General features: G+C 43.3%; 1 protein-coding gene across 2 annotated transcripts in view; it reads left to right on the top strand.

Moving 5' to 3' along the window:
* Window positions 1–1,618: 1,618 nt before the first annotated feature.
* The window catches only part of BMF (Bcl2 modifying factor), a 36,574-nt gene continuing 22,171 nt past the window's right edge, over window positions 1,619–16,021 (top strand). Inside the window, exon 1 of one of the 2 annotated variants that reach the window (XM_054970167.1) lies at window positions 1,619–1,869. The gene's annotated coding sequence lies outside the window, so the exon portion shown is untranslated. Of the gene's footprint in view, window positions 1,870–13,470; window positions 13,546–16,021 lie in introns of those variants that run through there. The other variant, XM_054970168.1, reaches the window with a different exon arrangement.

Genomic DNA, 16,021 nt, shown 5'->3' with positions numbered 1-16,021 from the left:
TAGGCAGAGGTCCTTCCCCTCACCAATCACCCGATCCCTTTCCCTGGAAAGTCAGTGATTGCTCCTGGGACACTGTGCATGCAAAGATGTTCTACCTCGGAGCCACAGTTCCCCACAGAGCAGGGTACTTTGTACTAGTATGTGTCTTTCTCTTGCAAGATCCATAGCAGGTACTTTAATTAAAATCCAGCATATTACATACCTATTATCCTAAACTTCTATTGTACATATAAGGTCAGAAAAGTTATCCCTATAGAAGATGTCTCTTCCATGTGGTTTCTCACAAAGGGAAGTTTTCCATCATCAAGTTTGTAAAGTTCTCTGAGGGTTAAAAAACGGTTTAACAAAGCTGGAAGGGGGCTGAGAAAGGTTTCACTCATCATTAAATAAACACATTTCTTTGTCCTGCTATTGCCTGTAGTTAAACAGGTTTAGAAGGTTTTAAAAACAATACAAAAACCTGTAAAACTTGTTTACCAGGGGAAAGTGTGGGACACTGTTCCTATTGTAAGCAGTGATGTTATTTCATTTTCAAATTTCAAATGTCACATTTCAAACTGCAAATCTCTCTTTCTCCAGGAAAAAAAACCCCTAGCCACTGGGCCAGTAAATATACAGGTCGAAATCTTATGCTTGTTTGTTAGGGAGTAAGTCTCTTTGCAACTGACTTCCAGGCACCTTTGGACTGTCATTCACCAAAGACTCCTGAGGAAATTTAGGGTGCAATCCTATGTTTACTTACTTGGGAGTAATTCTCATTGAATTCAGTGGGATTTGTTTCTGAGGAAGAAGAATTATTAAGGTGCAGTCAGCATATATGGAGCTGGACAGAGTTTCATAAGCAAAGACAGGCTCCCTCGCCATAAGGAGTTTCCAACTAATGTGGATAGTGGAGCAGACTGGGGAATGACTGCTGTTACAGTTGTGGCTGGGCGTTCAGCAATGGAAGGAAGTCCTCCTGGATCTGTAACTGGCTTTTAAAAAAACAGGAAGCAGAGGCAGGAATAAATTGGCCGTTTTCACAATGGAGGGAAATCAGCAGCAGAATTCCCAAAGTACCTCTATTGAGAATTGTGCCATTTAGATTGCTTTAAACACACACGCGTATTACCCACCATGACATCCAAATGGAACTTCCCTGTTCAGTGGCAGTATACCAGATGTTGGCGACGTACAACAGGGGAAAGGCCATGGCCATCCTGACCTCTTAGCGAGCTCCCCAGAGGCATCTGAATGTCTCCTTGCTGGAGACAGAAAGCTGAGATACCCGCAGTGCACGGCTCCCTGCTCCATCCATTCAGGTGCGTCTGGGGAACGAGAAAGCGGCGCCTTTCGCTATCCCTGACCTGGGGAAGGCAGGGCGTCCGCGTCCGCCTCCCGGCTGCGTTTGCAAGCGCGGATTGCCCGCGGCCCCCAGCCCTGAACCGAGCGCGGGCGCCGGCCGCCAGCCAGCCAGCCAGCCGCGTTGGTGACAGTCCCCAGCCCCGCGGGAGAGAGGGTGGGTGGGTGGGCTGAGCGCCTGTGGCTCCCCATTGGCCGGCTGGCCCGGAGCGCGTCACGGGGAGGGCGTGGCGCCCGTCAGCTGTTTCGGGCCATGCCAGGAAGCGAGTGGCTTTTGGAAACAATGCCGTGTGGCGCTGGCGGCGGCGCCTGAGGTTGCAGCCCGGGGACTTTCCGGCTCCCGCTTTTTCCGCTGGCCGCTCCTCCCCGCCTCCGGCGCGGCTGCGGCGGAGGGCTCTGCTCCTGCGAGGTCGCTGATCTGCCGCCTTGCATGTCGCCGGGCCCGGCTCGCGTCTCTGGGCAGCGGCGGGCATCGCGGACTGGCTGCACGGCACCAGCCGCGGGTCAGAGCGGCCGCGGGGACTGCAGGTCAGTTTGGGGCAGGGGCGGGGTTGGGGGGTGCCTCTGGTCTGTGACAAGGGGACAGAGCCGCGCTCCAAGTCCGGGCATCGTCCTGACTTAAACTCCGGCGGGAGTTTGTATTGGCTTAGGATGCAGCGTGAATCCTCCTGGAGACTTTAGGCGGGTTTCACAGTACGTTTAAATCCACGATAGGCTGGATCTTATGGAGCCTTCGATAAAAAGCATCCTCCTCAACCCTAACTCGATGCTTACAGGTCTCGGATCTCCATGTCCTACAAGTCACTGGGGTTAATTTGCAGCAAAGATGGTTCCGTTGGAGACTGATGCAGAGGAGTTAGCCGTGTTAGTCTGTGGTAGCAAAATCAAAAAGAGTGCAGTAGCACCTTTAAGACTAACCAATTTTATTGTAGCATAAGCTTTCGAGAATCAAGTTCTCTTCGTCAGATGCATGTCTCTGTATCATGCATCTGACGAAGAGAACTTGATTCTCGAAAGCTTATGCTACAATAAAATTGGTTAGTCTTAAAGGTGCTACTGGACTCTGTTGGAGACTAACCCTCTCGCCCAGTTTCTGAGCTACTGTGCATTTTCTGCCTTGGGGTGGCCTCTTGAATCACGGGTTGCAAACCGTCTAACATGGCACTTGTTGGGACAGGGAAGCCACGATATGGTCATCTGTTCAGCGTCTCCTGCACTGGATGTGCAGTGAAGTAGATTCCTAAACGGTTCCAGGCACCTAATGCTATTGATCTTTTTAAAAAAAAGAAACAGACTCTACAGTGTTAGCTAAGTTTAAGGCTAAAGTTGCCACTTTTGTATGGCCACACTCTTGTGCCTCTAACAGACAGATAGGTGGGGAAAGTTTCATCAGTGACCTCATTTTGGTTTGTCATGAAGCCCTCACAGAAAAAGTGGAAGCTGTACTCCAGAGAGATTGAAGGAACTGATGGTCCCATCACAGAAATGAAAGTTTTGCATAATTTATCATTAGGGTTCATTACTGTTTCCTTCACTAGTTTCTCAGAATGCCCCAAAAACGTATTTCAAAGCATTCCCTGCCTACAGAAATAGTTGAGCTCCTTTACTAGTAAAACAGTCTCAACTACTTTCACAGAGCAATAAAATTAGGCACATGCCAAAGGCAGCAATTTTTAACCTACTGACTTGCGTAATACTACTGTTAATAAAGAAGTTATTTGCTTTTGAAGGGCTGGCTTGTACTTTGAAAGAGGAACTTTTAAAAAACTTTTCTAAATTTTTTATATGGAACATGCAACGTGACCTGTTGAATTAGTCAGCTAAACTAGTTAACTTTGGAGGTTTTGCCTTGTGGTTGCTAAAGATTTCTTTCAGCGCAGATGCATTTCAGTCTTCAACTAGAGCTGTTTGGCACAAACATGGGAAGGAAGGAAAGAGTTAATGGGATTGTGAAGTCCTCCACTTAATCCCGCTTGCTTTGTTTTGGTTAGCTGGCAAGCACGTGTGCTGTGCCCCTCCCTCTGTTCTTCCTCATTGATCCATTCCTGAGAGCAGCAAGAGGCTGTAGTGTGTGTCAGATGCTTGTTTTTGTGAGAGAATACAGGAGGTGGATGGAAGAATGTATGCATTGTGTGCCTCCCAACAGGTGTTTCCACACTGAAGGACTGGTCTTGTTTGTATTTTCACCTTTGTAATTTTTTGAAGGCAGCTTGCTGAATTTATTTCCCTTTCTCAAGAGAATATAATCATTTATAACATTTTAACAGATATTTTGGGAAGTTCAGAGCTGCTTTTATGGAGCTTTAAGCCAATCTCAAAACTAAGTACTAACCAGGCTGAAACTTACTGAGTTAACAGGGATAAGTTGCCTTCTCTGGGCCTTGTGTTTTAATAATACAGTTATGTAGTACATTCAGTGTTCAAATCTCTTCACATGCATTATAATACATATTCTTTATTTTTTATTTATCTTATTTATAGTCTGCCTTTCTCGCTGAGATCTAAGGCAGATCGCACAGTGCTATTAATATGATCAAAGGCTGAGACATTCAACAAACAATATCATAGGGGACATTGCAGAAATTTGAAAACAAGCAGAAATCTGGTATAGAGCTGAAACAAAACATAAAACAATTTAACACAACATATTAATCAATACAGAAAATACCCTGTAGGAGCTCATTCATTGCAAAAGACTGAACACAGTGGTAGAGTTTACAGTCCCTATCAAAGCATCTTTCTGAACCATTTCGTTACAGCAAAGCCCTATTACTAGGTAAACAGCCCTGCTGAATAATCCAGTCTTTCATATTTTGTGGAAAGCCAGGAGTCCTGTAAGGTAGACCGTATCCGCCCCATCCTGCAGATTTTTATTTATTCATTAGCTACATATTTATATCTGCTTTATTACTGCTTTTCTCCCCAATGGGTCCCAACATCATCCTTCACTTTATCCTCATACCAACAACCCTGTGAGAGTGTGACTGGGCCAAGGTCTCCCAGCAAGCTTCCATGGTTGAGTGGGAATTGGAACCCAGGCCTCCCATATTCTAAGCCAACTCTGTGACCACTGCTCAGCATGGGGTGTGGTATGGAGACAGTGGCTGACAAAGCATGGGTTGCCTAAGGCCCTCTTGTTCGTGGCAGATTAGAGATTTGAACCTGTGACTTCCTGGTTTGCTAGGTCAGGCAACAATTGTGCTATCTGTTTGTTACCCTTAAAGACTTACTTTAAAGAGTTGCTTTCATTTTTGAAAGCATGTTCCTTTATTTGCATTCTGTATTTCTTCAGTTTGCTCTCCCTCACAGCATGTATTTATTTGCATTCTGTCCTACCTCCAAAGATCTGATTGTTATGCTACCTTCACACTTCGAAAGACAGTGACTTGCCCAAAATGAATCTCATAGCTCAGCTGTGTTCAAATACCATGTAATAGTTTGGATCCGCTGGAGAGCTTCCATGGACAGAAGGATTTCCACCTGCAGGGTATGATTTTCTAGTCTTCCTGCTGCCACTGCAGCTCAGAATGCCTCCCCCTCTGCAATTGTTCTGCCTACTGCCCTAAAGTACTTAATGCCTGTTTCAGTCTTATGAACACACAGCTGCACGAGACTAGTTTCTGAAAGTACTGTGCTGCAGCTCAGTTATTATCAGGAGCTAGGTGGAGCATGAATATTATTCCCATTCTGCATTCACTGAGCCTGGTAACCTATCAGTTACCAGGCTCAGTTCATGGCCTTGGTCCATCATATCTACAGGACTGCCTCTATCCTTATGTTCCACCACAGCAGCTTTGCTCATCTGAACAGGGTTTTCTGCAGGTGCCATCTTGCACATGGGCAAAATCCACAGCCGCTCATACATGTACATTCCCTGTGGTGGCCCCATCCCAGGCCTTTGCATCCCTTCTCAGTGGTAGAGCACACACTTTCCTTGAGGGGCTCGCTTCTTACTCTCAACACTTAAATGATCTCACAAAACAATGCTTGAAGCAGTGACGTAGCATGGGGTGGGGCAGAGGTAGCCTCAGGTGCAAAATTTGTAGGGGCGTAAGTGACTGCGCTGTGCCCTTGGGGAGGCAGCCCACACCGCCTGCGCACCGATGGGGCAGCTGGATTGCTGGGCACCAATCTGGCTGCGGTGGTGCGGGCGGCCGTGGCGGAGGGGGGCAGCTGCACCCTGCGTGATGATGTCACAGGAAGCGTGTGCACAAGTGTGTATGAGGGAGAGCAAAAACCAAGGCACAATACTTGTCTTGCCCGGGGGGGCTCTCAACCCATGCTATGTCACTGGCTTGAAGGCCTGTGAGCTAGGTGGTCTGACTCAATATGAGACTGATTTGTGTGTTCATATGACAATTGTCCTGCAGTCATAAACTCAAGACCTGAATGCCAGGTCATGTTTCATAGGGACTCATCTACGCTTTCCCTTATTTCCCCTCATTTGAGCTCAGGGCACCCCTGGTCCTATTCCTTTCATCTTTCCATCTACTGTAGCACTATCCCAGTTGCAACTGAGAGAAGAAGCAGTGGTGGATAAAAAGATCAAGGATGCTGAGCCCAGGACACCTTCCCCCCATATGTCTCCAGGTCTCTCCTTTAGCATACTCTGAATTCCATTTGTGCAGCAAGACTAAAGGGCAGCCCCTCTGCTGGACATTCTGGTTACTTCTTCCTTTGCCCTACTGCCTGTGCACATTTCTCCACCCCTCCCCTTGTTCTAGACTCTCTTTTCTACTTTACTGGCCGGGTTGAAACTGAACACAATGAGCACTCGAATTTCAGTGGGACTTACTTCCGCATAATCAGACGTAGAATTATAACCACACATGTTAGCATATTACTCAGAAGGAAGTCCAACTAAATTATAAGATTTATTCCCATTAAGTATGCACTGCATATCGAACTAGGGTGCCTTGTGACCACAAATCAAGGGGTTTGAACCCTTGATTTGTGGGCCATTGTGTTTAGCCTCCTGAAAAGTATTTCTAATTTTTTTCAAGTAGGTTGCACTTCTAAATGCACTTTACTTTTAGGGAACCACTTGCAAATTGTCTCCATGTTACTTTCCCCCTCCCTAGAATAGCATACAACAATATCACATTAATTAACATTGAAGGAGTTTAAATTTTATTAGTATTTATAAAGAGAGAGCACTACTGAGTAACATTATGACAAGGCAAACCTAAATTTGACAATAAGTCAGACAGCTTGCCCTTGTTTTTCTTGTTCTGATCACAGTTTGAGAACCGCCACTCTAGACTAACCTTGATTTTTTTAAACCAAGTTAACTATGATGTATGTCACAACTCTACTAGATTTGAAGTTTCTTTTAGGGTGACTGGATAAATCATGCTCTCTCTGGACCATTTTCAGTCTGGTTTCAACCCAGGCTATGGGATGGACATGGCACTGGTGCCTTCAATTGATGACCTCTGTGAGAATGTAAACAAGGGGCATGCCTCCATTGCTTCTCCTGGATTTATTAGCAGCCTTTCATACGGTGAACCATACCATCTTGGTTGTTGTGGGTTTTCCGGGCTGTATTGCCGTGGTCTTGGCATTGTAGTTCCTGACGTTTCGCCAGCAGCTGTGGCTGGCATCCTCAGAGGTGTAGCACCAAAAGACAGAGATCTCTCAGTGTCACAGTGTGGAGAAGATGCTGGCACGTAATTTATATCTACTCAAGAAGGTGGGTTTTGTATATATATCTACTCATCTTCCTGAGTAGATATAAATTACGTGCCAACATCTTCTCCACACTGTGACACTGAGAGATCTCTGTCTTTTGGTGCTACACCTCTGAGGATGCCAGCCACAGATGCTGGCGAAACGTCAGGAACTACAATGCCAAGACCACGGCTATACAGCCCGGAAAATCCACAACAACCATCGTTCTCCAGCCGTGAAAGCCTTCGACAACATACCATCTTGTTGAGACATTTAGGGGTGGAAGTACATAACAGGGGATTTGCTTTTGATTGGTTCAAATCATTCCTTATGGATCAAAGTCACAGGGTTGCTGTTGGAGACCAGTTGTTCTCCATGTGGGATTTGTCCTGCTTTCTACAAGGCATGGTCCTATCTCCCATGCTATTCAGTCTCTATGTAAATCCTTTACTAGAAATCATTTTTGGTTTGGGAGCCGGCTGTCATCATTATGCTAATGATACCCTGTTATATATTTCTTTATCCAAATCGCCTAGTGATGATGTGCCTTACTGCTGTGGCTAAATGGTTCCATCCTGACAAGATGGAAGTAAGGCTAGTTGGGAAGGCTGAAGGTCTTGAGGGGCATTGTGCTTTCTACCTTGGATGGGGTGAGGCTGATGCTTGCTGACTCAGTCAAGAGCCTAGGAGCTAGATTGGATCTAGCACTATTATTAGAGAAGCATGTTCATATAGCTGCCAAAAAGTAATGCAACCAGCTTCATTTAGCCTAGAAGATGGCCCCTTACCTTGACTCAGTTGATCTGGCCACATGGATGCATGTCATGATTACCTCAAGGCTAGGCTATTGGAATGCACTCTACATGGGTCTTCCCTTGAAGTCAATCAGGAAATTCTAGTTGGTACAGAAAGTGGTAGCCTGATTACTAGCAGGTACCAGGCAGAACATGCATGTCACACCCATTTTGCAGTCACTTCATTGGCTACTGACCAATTACCAGGCTCGGTTCAAGGTATTGGTTATCACCTACAAAACTCTTCATGGCCTAGGACTTGCCTGCCTGTACAAGTGGCTTTTTTACTAAGCTCTGCCATGGCAGCTTCAGCAGTTTGAGCAAAACCTTCTGAAGGTTGCTCCCTACAAATGGGTTAAATTGACAGCTGCCCATATACATGCTTTCTCTGTTGTGGCTCACACTTTGTGGAATTTTTAGCAGTCAGACCCCCTCCCCATGCAGAAGAAAGGGCAATTTATGAACGGAATATCACAAACTCCTTCCTCATACACCATCAGTCCAAAGCGCTGCCTGGCCCAAGAGGATGCCAGCTGGGCAGGAGGACTGAAAAGTTATCAGGACATGAGTCAAAGGTGGGTGGCTGACTGACTACCCCTCCACATCCCAGAGAGATGCAGAGATAACGAGGCTTCCTGAGAAAATTCCCTGCCTAATCTCATCAATGCCTTCCTTTACTTCCCCTCACCTAATCAAATCTACCCTAATCAAAGCTATTCAGCACACTTGATAGTCTTCCTGTCTGGTACCTACCAGGTCATCAAGCAATATTTTCATCTGTAGTCTCCCCTAGATAGACATATCAAACCTCTCCCAACTTATTGTTTTACATCTGGATAAACCATTAAGGTATCGTTTTGGGGCAAATATGCCCATTTTGCCCTAGGGTTCATTTTGCCCTATAATTGGCCTTTCCCAGCCATGGGCTCTCTGTGTGTGTTCTGGATCCATACACCCACCCTCAAGCTCACTTGATGGCTTGAGACGCTTCTCCTTGCAGAGAAGTGCTGGTTGTTTTCGCTGTTGCCTCCGTGGACCCCTCCTGTCTTTGAGACTGGTAATTATCGCCCCCCCCAACTGCTTTCTCCCACTTTCCTTCCTGATTTTTCTAGTTAGCCTTGTATGCATGCTCTCTGTGATTTCCTGTATGTTTGCTCTTAATTTTCCTTAATAAAAAAGCCCCTTTCCTGTTGAACATGGCTGAATCCACACGTCTGGGCATCACGGTAAATGTTCGCTAAACTTCCAGAAGTATAGCGTCTTTCTAGCATGATTTCTTGCTCATCACGCGGTGAGTCAGAAATTGCGGTAGAAAGACGCTATACTTTCAGAAGTTTAGCAAATGTTTACCATGACGCTGGGATGCGCCGGGACGTGTGGATTTGCACCATCTGGCCGATTTATTTGAGAGTTCACTAAGGGAATAATTCCTATAGACATAGGTGGAAAATCCCAGTTACCCCCTCTCACTTGTCTCCTTTAATGATAATTCCCTCAACCGATTAAGGAGACCTCCTATTTGGGGAAAAGAATGGCCTGCTTGAGGAGGCTGTCATTTCACAAACTGTATAAAATAGAATCTTTTGGGATGGCACTTTTATAAAGGGAACATGAATGTAGTCTATTCCACTGTTTATTGTATATGATATCTTGCTCTTATTACATTGTTTTCTACTTTTGTAATTCCTTTTTTTTTGCATTGTTTAAGACATATGTCTGACCCTTTTATTGCATTGTTACTATTTTTGGGATCCTAGGTCTTTTCTACACAGGGCTTTTTCATCAGTTTTGGCCCCATGCTGCATCGATTTCTTTACAGAGTTCTGAATGCATGGTCAAAATAACCTGATTCAGTCTCCAAATTGCTTCCCAGACTTTATTTGCATTCTGCACAGACAAAGGCTGCAATAGAGCTAGTTTGGTGTAGTGGAACGTGGGACTCTAATCTAGAGAGCTGGGTTTGATTCCCTACTCCTCCACTTGAAGCCAGCTGGCTGACCTTGGGTCAGTCACAACTTCTAGGAGCTTTCTCAGCCCCACCCACCTCACAGGGTGTTTTATTGTGGGGATAATGATAACATACTTTGTAAATGGCTCTGAGTAGGCGTTAAGTTGTCCTGAAGGGCGGTATATAAATCAGATGTTATTATTATATTATTAACTGCCCTAGAATTGATCTTTTGTCTGCTTTTCTGTAGCTTTTCTCCCTGCATATATACCCCAATGTCTTTTTTCTAGCAAAGTCAAAACAGGGCTTTTTTGAAGTGCAGAATGCTTTCTTCAATGTGAGGTCTGGCCCTGGCTCTGCCTTTCACCTTCCCCTTTATTCCTCTGCATTCTGACTAGTTGAACAGCAACCAATCAAGTTTTTTTCCCCTAAATGTTTTAAAATTAAATAGCAAGGTAGCAACATTGGTGCCTTAAAAAAACCCTTGGAATTGCTGGGGGCAGGAGGACACACTACAATGCAGCTAACTCAAAAAGCCTGAATCCCATTGGATGTTTTAAAGTTTTCACCTGTGCTTACCGTGCTTTTAGTTCATTCTTTTTTGGTGATGTTTTAAAAATTTATTCAGCAACTTCATAACGTTACAACATTGGTGCTATTAAAAAAAGACAACCCCCTCCCCCAGTTAAGTTTCCTCAAGAATCAACTAGGAAACTGAACTGGTCTCAGCTAATCCGTTAATGAAACTGATGTGTCTTCAAAGTCTGCAGTAGAAACGGGGCATTTTTCTAGTGCAGAAATAAAAAACAGACACCACTTTGGTTCAACTCCCTCAAATTGGAGAATTAAAGAACTGAAGCAGTACGGGGCCAGAAATAATGAATAAAGTGGATCTGATCCTCATGGGTTGAATGCACAGAAAGCCCAATGTAAAGTTCACCACGCGGAAGAGGCCCTAGTCCTATTGCATGTCTTATGCTATTTCATTGTTAATTTGCATTGTCTTGTACTGTGTAATCTGCCTTGAATCTCAACAAGAAAGTCATGCTATAAATAAAGTAAATAAATAAAATACCCCTTTTACATACATTCAAGTTTCATGGCAGTGATTGACAAGCATATAGTCAGAACCTACATTTAATCAAGAAGACTCTTGATAGATTACTCTAAGTTATATTGCATAAATCACAGCAAAACAAATGACCCAAGGATTGAATTTCACTTCCTTGTATGAGATCTGAGCACATTAACGGGCATGTGCTATGGCTCTTGTTTTTCACGGCAGGCAGGCAGGCAGGCAGGCAGGCAGGCAAAAATTAATCTTAAAAAAAAAAAGACCGTAAAGTGATGGTGTGATGTCATTCCTCTCTAGGACTGAAAATTCTATTAAAACCTTTTTACTACAGAGTTTTTGGCAATTCCCAGAGAGGTGTGATGTCACTTCTGGGTCTTCCCCAGAAGTGACATCATGCTGTTATTGATGCCCCCCCCCCATTGTATCCCTGCCCCTCTGGTCTCCTGCCAGGAAACCCTGGCATATGCTGAGATTATGGTAATAATACAGATACTGGCTGTTTCCACACACATTAGATAATGCACTTTCAGTGCTCTTTATGATCATTTGGAACTGGGTTTTTGTGTGTGAAACAAAAAATCCATTTCCAAAGGATTGCTAAAGTGCATTGAATGTGTATTATTCAACGTATGTGGAAACGGCCGCTGTTTGGAGGCTAATAGTTAATTTTAAGGAACTGTCTTAAAAAGTATTATGTCTGTTCTTGCAGTCTATGAGCAGTGACATACTAGCAGACATTTGTGTTTTATATGAATAAGCATTTCATGGGCCTTTTAAAAGCCGCTGAAGCCTTTCCTCTAACCATGTTTATTCACTGCCTCAGCTTTTGATGAGGTAATAAAAAACTTTGTTTTTTAACTGTATGCTTTTTATAAAAATAGGGCTGGTGAGAAATTTAGAATCAGTATTTCACAGAAAGAATCCCATATCTTTGATTTTGGGAAATTCCCAGAGAAATTCCCAGTCTTTGTATCATAGCTTCATCTGGTGCAATAGCCTCTGCTGATTGTTCTAATTTTTTCTGAGTCTTTAATGCACCCCACAAAAAGGTAACCCTTTGACTCATAATTATAATGGTATTTCTTTTTAATAAACTTTGTGAAAATAAAATATTAAAAATGTAAATATATCGTAAAGACAAGTACTTTAATACCAAAGATTAAACATATGTAAAATATGTAGAATACATTTAATATGTTGAATAAATACCAACACAAAAATAAAACGTGTATATATATATATATATATATATATATATATATATATATATATATATATATTAATAACCATAAAGAATAAACATAATCTTGTACTTACATGTTCCAAAACATGATGACCGTTTTCCCTTTCTTAACAAATCTATATACATATATAGTACTTTTCTGGCTCTCCTATAGTAGTAGGTTAGTTTTGTCATCCACGCTGGTAGCTGGAGATCTCCTGGAATTACAACTGATCTCCAGGCCACAGTTATCAGTTATCACAGAAAAGTTGGACTCTGTGGCATTATACTCCGCTGAGGGTATAATTTATACCCTCATTATACCCCTCCCCAAACCCTGCCCTCTCCAGGCTTCACTCCTCAGATTTTCAGGAATTTCCCAACTTGGAGCTGGCAACTCTCAAAGATTAAAGGCAATTCTGCTTTTTTCCCCCAGCGAGCCACTGTAGACAATTTAATGAATTGATTGCATCTTTCAACCAGCATAATCACATTAGGATCTGTAGGAATTTGATTTCCATCTTGCTAGTCAAATCAAGGACTTGATGCCTAAATCCCTGAATGTAAAAAGACCAAAATATATGATACAGACCTGCACAAACGTATAGAAACTTTGCATATTTGTGACTGTTTACATGTTGGGTTCTCTAGACCAGTCTACCAGGATCTTTGTGGGTGCTGGAAGCGTTGTTTTCTTTGTGCTCCCTTCTTTAAACTAAACATGTGTCATTTGAGCCTTTTATCTGTACTACATGTTTGGTAAAATCCTCCTTGGCAAGACGACTTACTTACTTATAAGTAGTTTTTCCAAAAACATAATTGAAGCAACTTTCAATAAAAGGTAAAACTGAATCGATCAGTAATGAAACAGACAAGTAAATAACATAGACATTAAAAGCAACAGTTAGCAACCAACATAAAACTTTGTAAACTTGCTATCAAAGATTAGGAAGAGCAATCAGCTAAAAGTCCCTCCCACAATAACTTGACACCAAAAATGGTCAAGGGAAGAGGCCTCTTTTCAATGCAAGTTCTATGGGGTTTTGGGAAATCATTACCAAGTGGTTGTAGGAAGGATTAAAGTCTAACCTTTAAGGAGGTGGTTGTAAGACCCATGTTGAAAAAACCTTTCTTGGTTTCGGCAGTTATAGATCTGATGTCTGAGCATGCAGTGCTTTCTCTCTACACTCATTCAAGGAGGCCGCCACATCTGACAGAGAATGGAAACAGAGCTGGATGTTACATCCTTTTTCTGTCTGGTGTGGTGGTGGTCTCCTTGCTTGAGTGTTGGAGATTAGTAAGGGAGTGGATGAAGATGAATAAATGAATGCTTGATCCAAACAGCATGGAGTTGCTGATGGGAGGCAGTTTGCCAGAGTTGAGGAGAAATGCCAGTTGTTGATAGCACCACCTGCCCAAAGGAAATGCTTTAAAGTCTGAAAATACTCCTGGACTCAGTCCTGCATTTGGTTGTTCAACTGACCGTTGTGACCAGGTAGGTCTTTTATCAGCTTTGATTAATAAGCCAAGAGGATTTGTGTCCAGTGGCACCTTAGAGACCAACAAGATTTTCAGAGTGTACACTTTACAGAGCTCCCTTCTTCAGACAGGAAGCCAGCTGTGCTGTTTCCTGCAGAGTAAAGGTCTGACTGTAATGAACATTATAGTAACCTCTCAAACTGATTGCTGTAACGTGTTATGTGGAATTGCAATTGAAGATGGTCTCAAAGCTCCAGTGGATCCAGAATGTGGCAGTATGACTTTCATCATGTACTAGGCACCAGGAGGACGCAACACTGATTCTTTGTGTGCTACACCTGTTGGGTAGCTTGTTTCTGATCTCAGCTCAAAGTCCTGTAAACCGGAGATACTCATAGGCATAAGGCGTGCCCCATATATACTGTATCCCATATATACCCTATGTGAGTTGAGATCATCAGGAGAGGCTTCTCTGTGTGCCATCACTCTCTGGATCGGTTATTTTTGACCTCAAATCATTCCATAAATTACCGCTGCAAAAGTTCTTTTTCCCTAAGAATGGCTTGCCAGATGTGTTCTGTGGTTAAATCAGTTTGAGTATGGAGTGATGATGACATTATTGCTGTACTTGGATCAATCTAATAAGTTTGGCTACATCTTTTGTCTTGGTGATAAAAGAGGCAAGTTTAGTAATTAATAGTAAATAAAATTCTCTGCATGGGAATTCCCTTTCACATCTTCTCTAATCTGAATGAGGCTTTATATGCATTTGAAAGTAAATTACATGGAATTGAATGGGACTATACTTCCAAGCAAGATATATTTAATATGATAGAGTCAGATGAAATTTAGAGCACATTTTGCAAGCAAAACTTTTTTGCTTTTGCAAGAGGCTGTAGCTGGGTTGGAGTCTGCATAATGCCTTGTGTAAATCCTTTGGTTTGTTGGGAGAATGAAATTGGGAGATCCTATCAACTAGGGAAGGCTTCTTGGTTATCACTGATTCCAGTCATCCCAAATAATTTCTACCTCACCCCCAATAACATACAGGAAGTATGGTTTTCTGTGGTCAACGTTTATAAAATATGAATCAGCCTAGATTCCATAATCCTACTGTTAGTATATAATCATAGAATGAAACTGGGTCATTTTGCAGGGTCAGAGGTAGTGATAGGTAGTGAAAGGAGAGTGTGGAGAGACAGTTGTGGATGAGGAAGAGGGTGAAGGGCCTTGTGAAGAGCATCCATGAGGAAAAAAGGACTATACTGAACCTCCAGCCTGTAGAAATGCCTGGAGTCCCAGGCCCTGGGGCTGCCATGAGAGACAGAGCATGCCTCATGTGACATCTTGAGCTGCTGTTCAGTTTAATTAAGGACCACATTTTGGATTTTTTTTTTTTTTTGCTTCTGGCACTAAAATATTTTGGGGTATCAGTACATGGGCAGTAGCCGTGAGTTAGCTACCTGATCTTAGCACATTATACAGGGAGTAACTGTGATGTGATTATATTCATATAATTCTGTGAGTGTTGACCTAACACTTAATTATTTTGATTGTGTGTGTTTGTGATTATCCTCCAAGGTTTAGGGAAAGTTAAGAATCATAACTGCTGAATGAAGACAATCTTTGTGAAGGAAATATGCATATTGTGTCAAGCTAGCATGGTCTTTGGGTTCCAACATAAATATTCTTCCAAGATTTTTCTTTTTCTTAGACTTCTTCTTATGAGTAATTGGCTTGAACTTGAGGTGACATTTTGTTTACCCATCTTGTTCAGAGTTCCTTGTTAAGGAGAAGTAGGACTCAACCAATTGACCTTGATCGTTGATAGAGTTACCAGGTCCCTCAGGGCTGTAAGTGGGGGATGGGGAGGTCTTTGGGCGGGGGGACACACCAGTGGGGCCTTACCTCACACACATGCTCCTGCATCGTGCTGGGAACAATGTCGTTCCCAGCATGACATGGAAGCAATGGGTCCAGTTCAGTAAAAATTGGCCCCAAATAGTGTTTGGGTCCAGTTTTTACTGAATTGGCCCTGTTGCAACCTGTTGCTTCTGCATCACGCTGAAAATGACATCATTCCCACCATAATTCACAAGCATTCCAGAAGGCGCTTGTGCTCCAGAGTTTCCAGACCCATTTCTGCGCCTCCCCCTGCCCCTGCTGGCCAAGTGAGAGGTGGCAGGGGTTGGAGGCTGGGAGTGGGGGATTCCCTGCCCCCACTGCGGGCTGGTAACCCTAACAATTGAAGACTACATAATGGTTAATATAAGTTTTTCTGGGGCCTACTTCACAGGCTACTTTGCGGAAAAAGAATGAACAAAGCCATGTATCAGTGACCTCCTCTGTGGTGTCTGTGGATACCATGGTGCTCACCAGTGAGACTCCCGGTGTTCATTTGCTTCTCCCCTAAATCAAAGAGCATATCCTGACTATCACCCCCCTCACTGGCGCAGAAAAACCCAGAAACAGCTGACTTCTTGTAGAAGGAT

This window comes from Eublepharis macularius, chromosome 2, assembly GCF_028583425.1.
Source record: "Eublepharis macularius isolate TG4126 chromosome 2, MPM_Emac_v1.0, whole genome shotgun sequence".
NCBI lineage: Eukaryota > Metazoa > Chordata > Lepidosauria > Squamata > Eublepharidae > Eublepharis > Eublepharis macularius.
The sequence above is the reverse complement of the archived record's forward strand: the minus strand, read 5'-3'. Positions and strand labels throughout refer to the sequence as shown.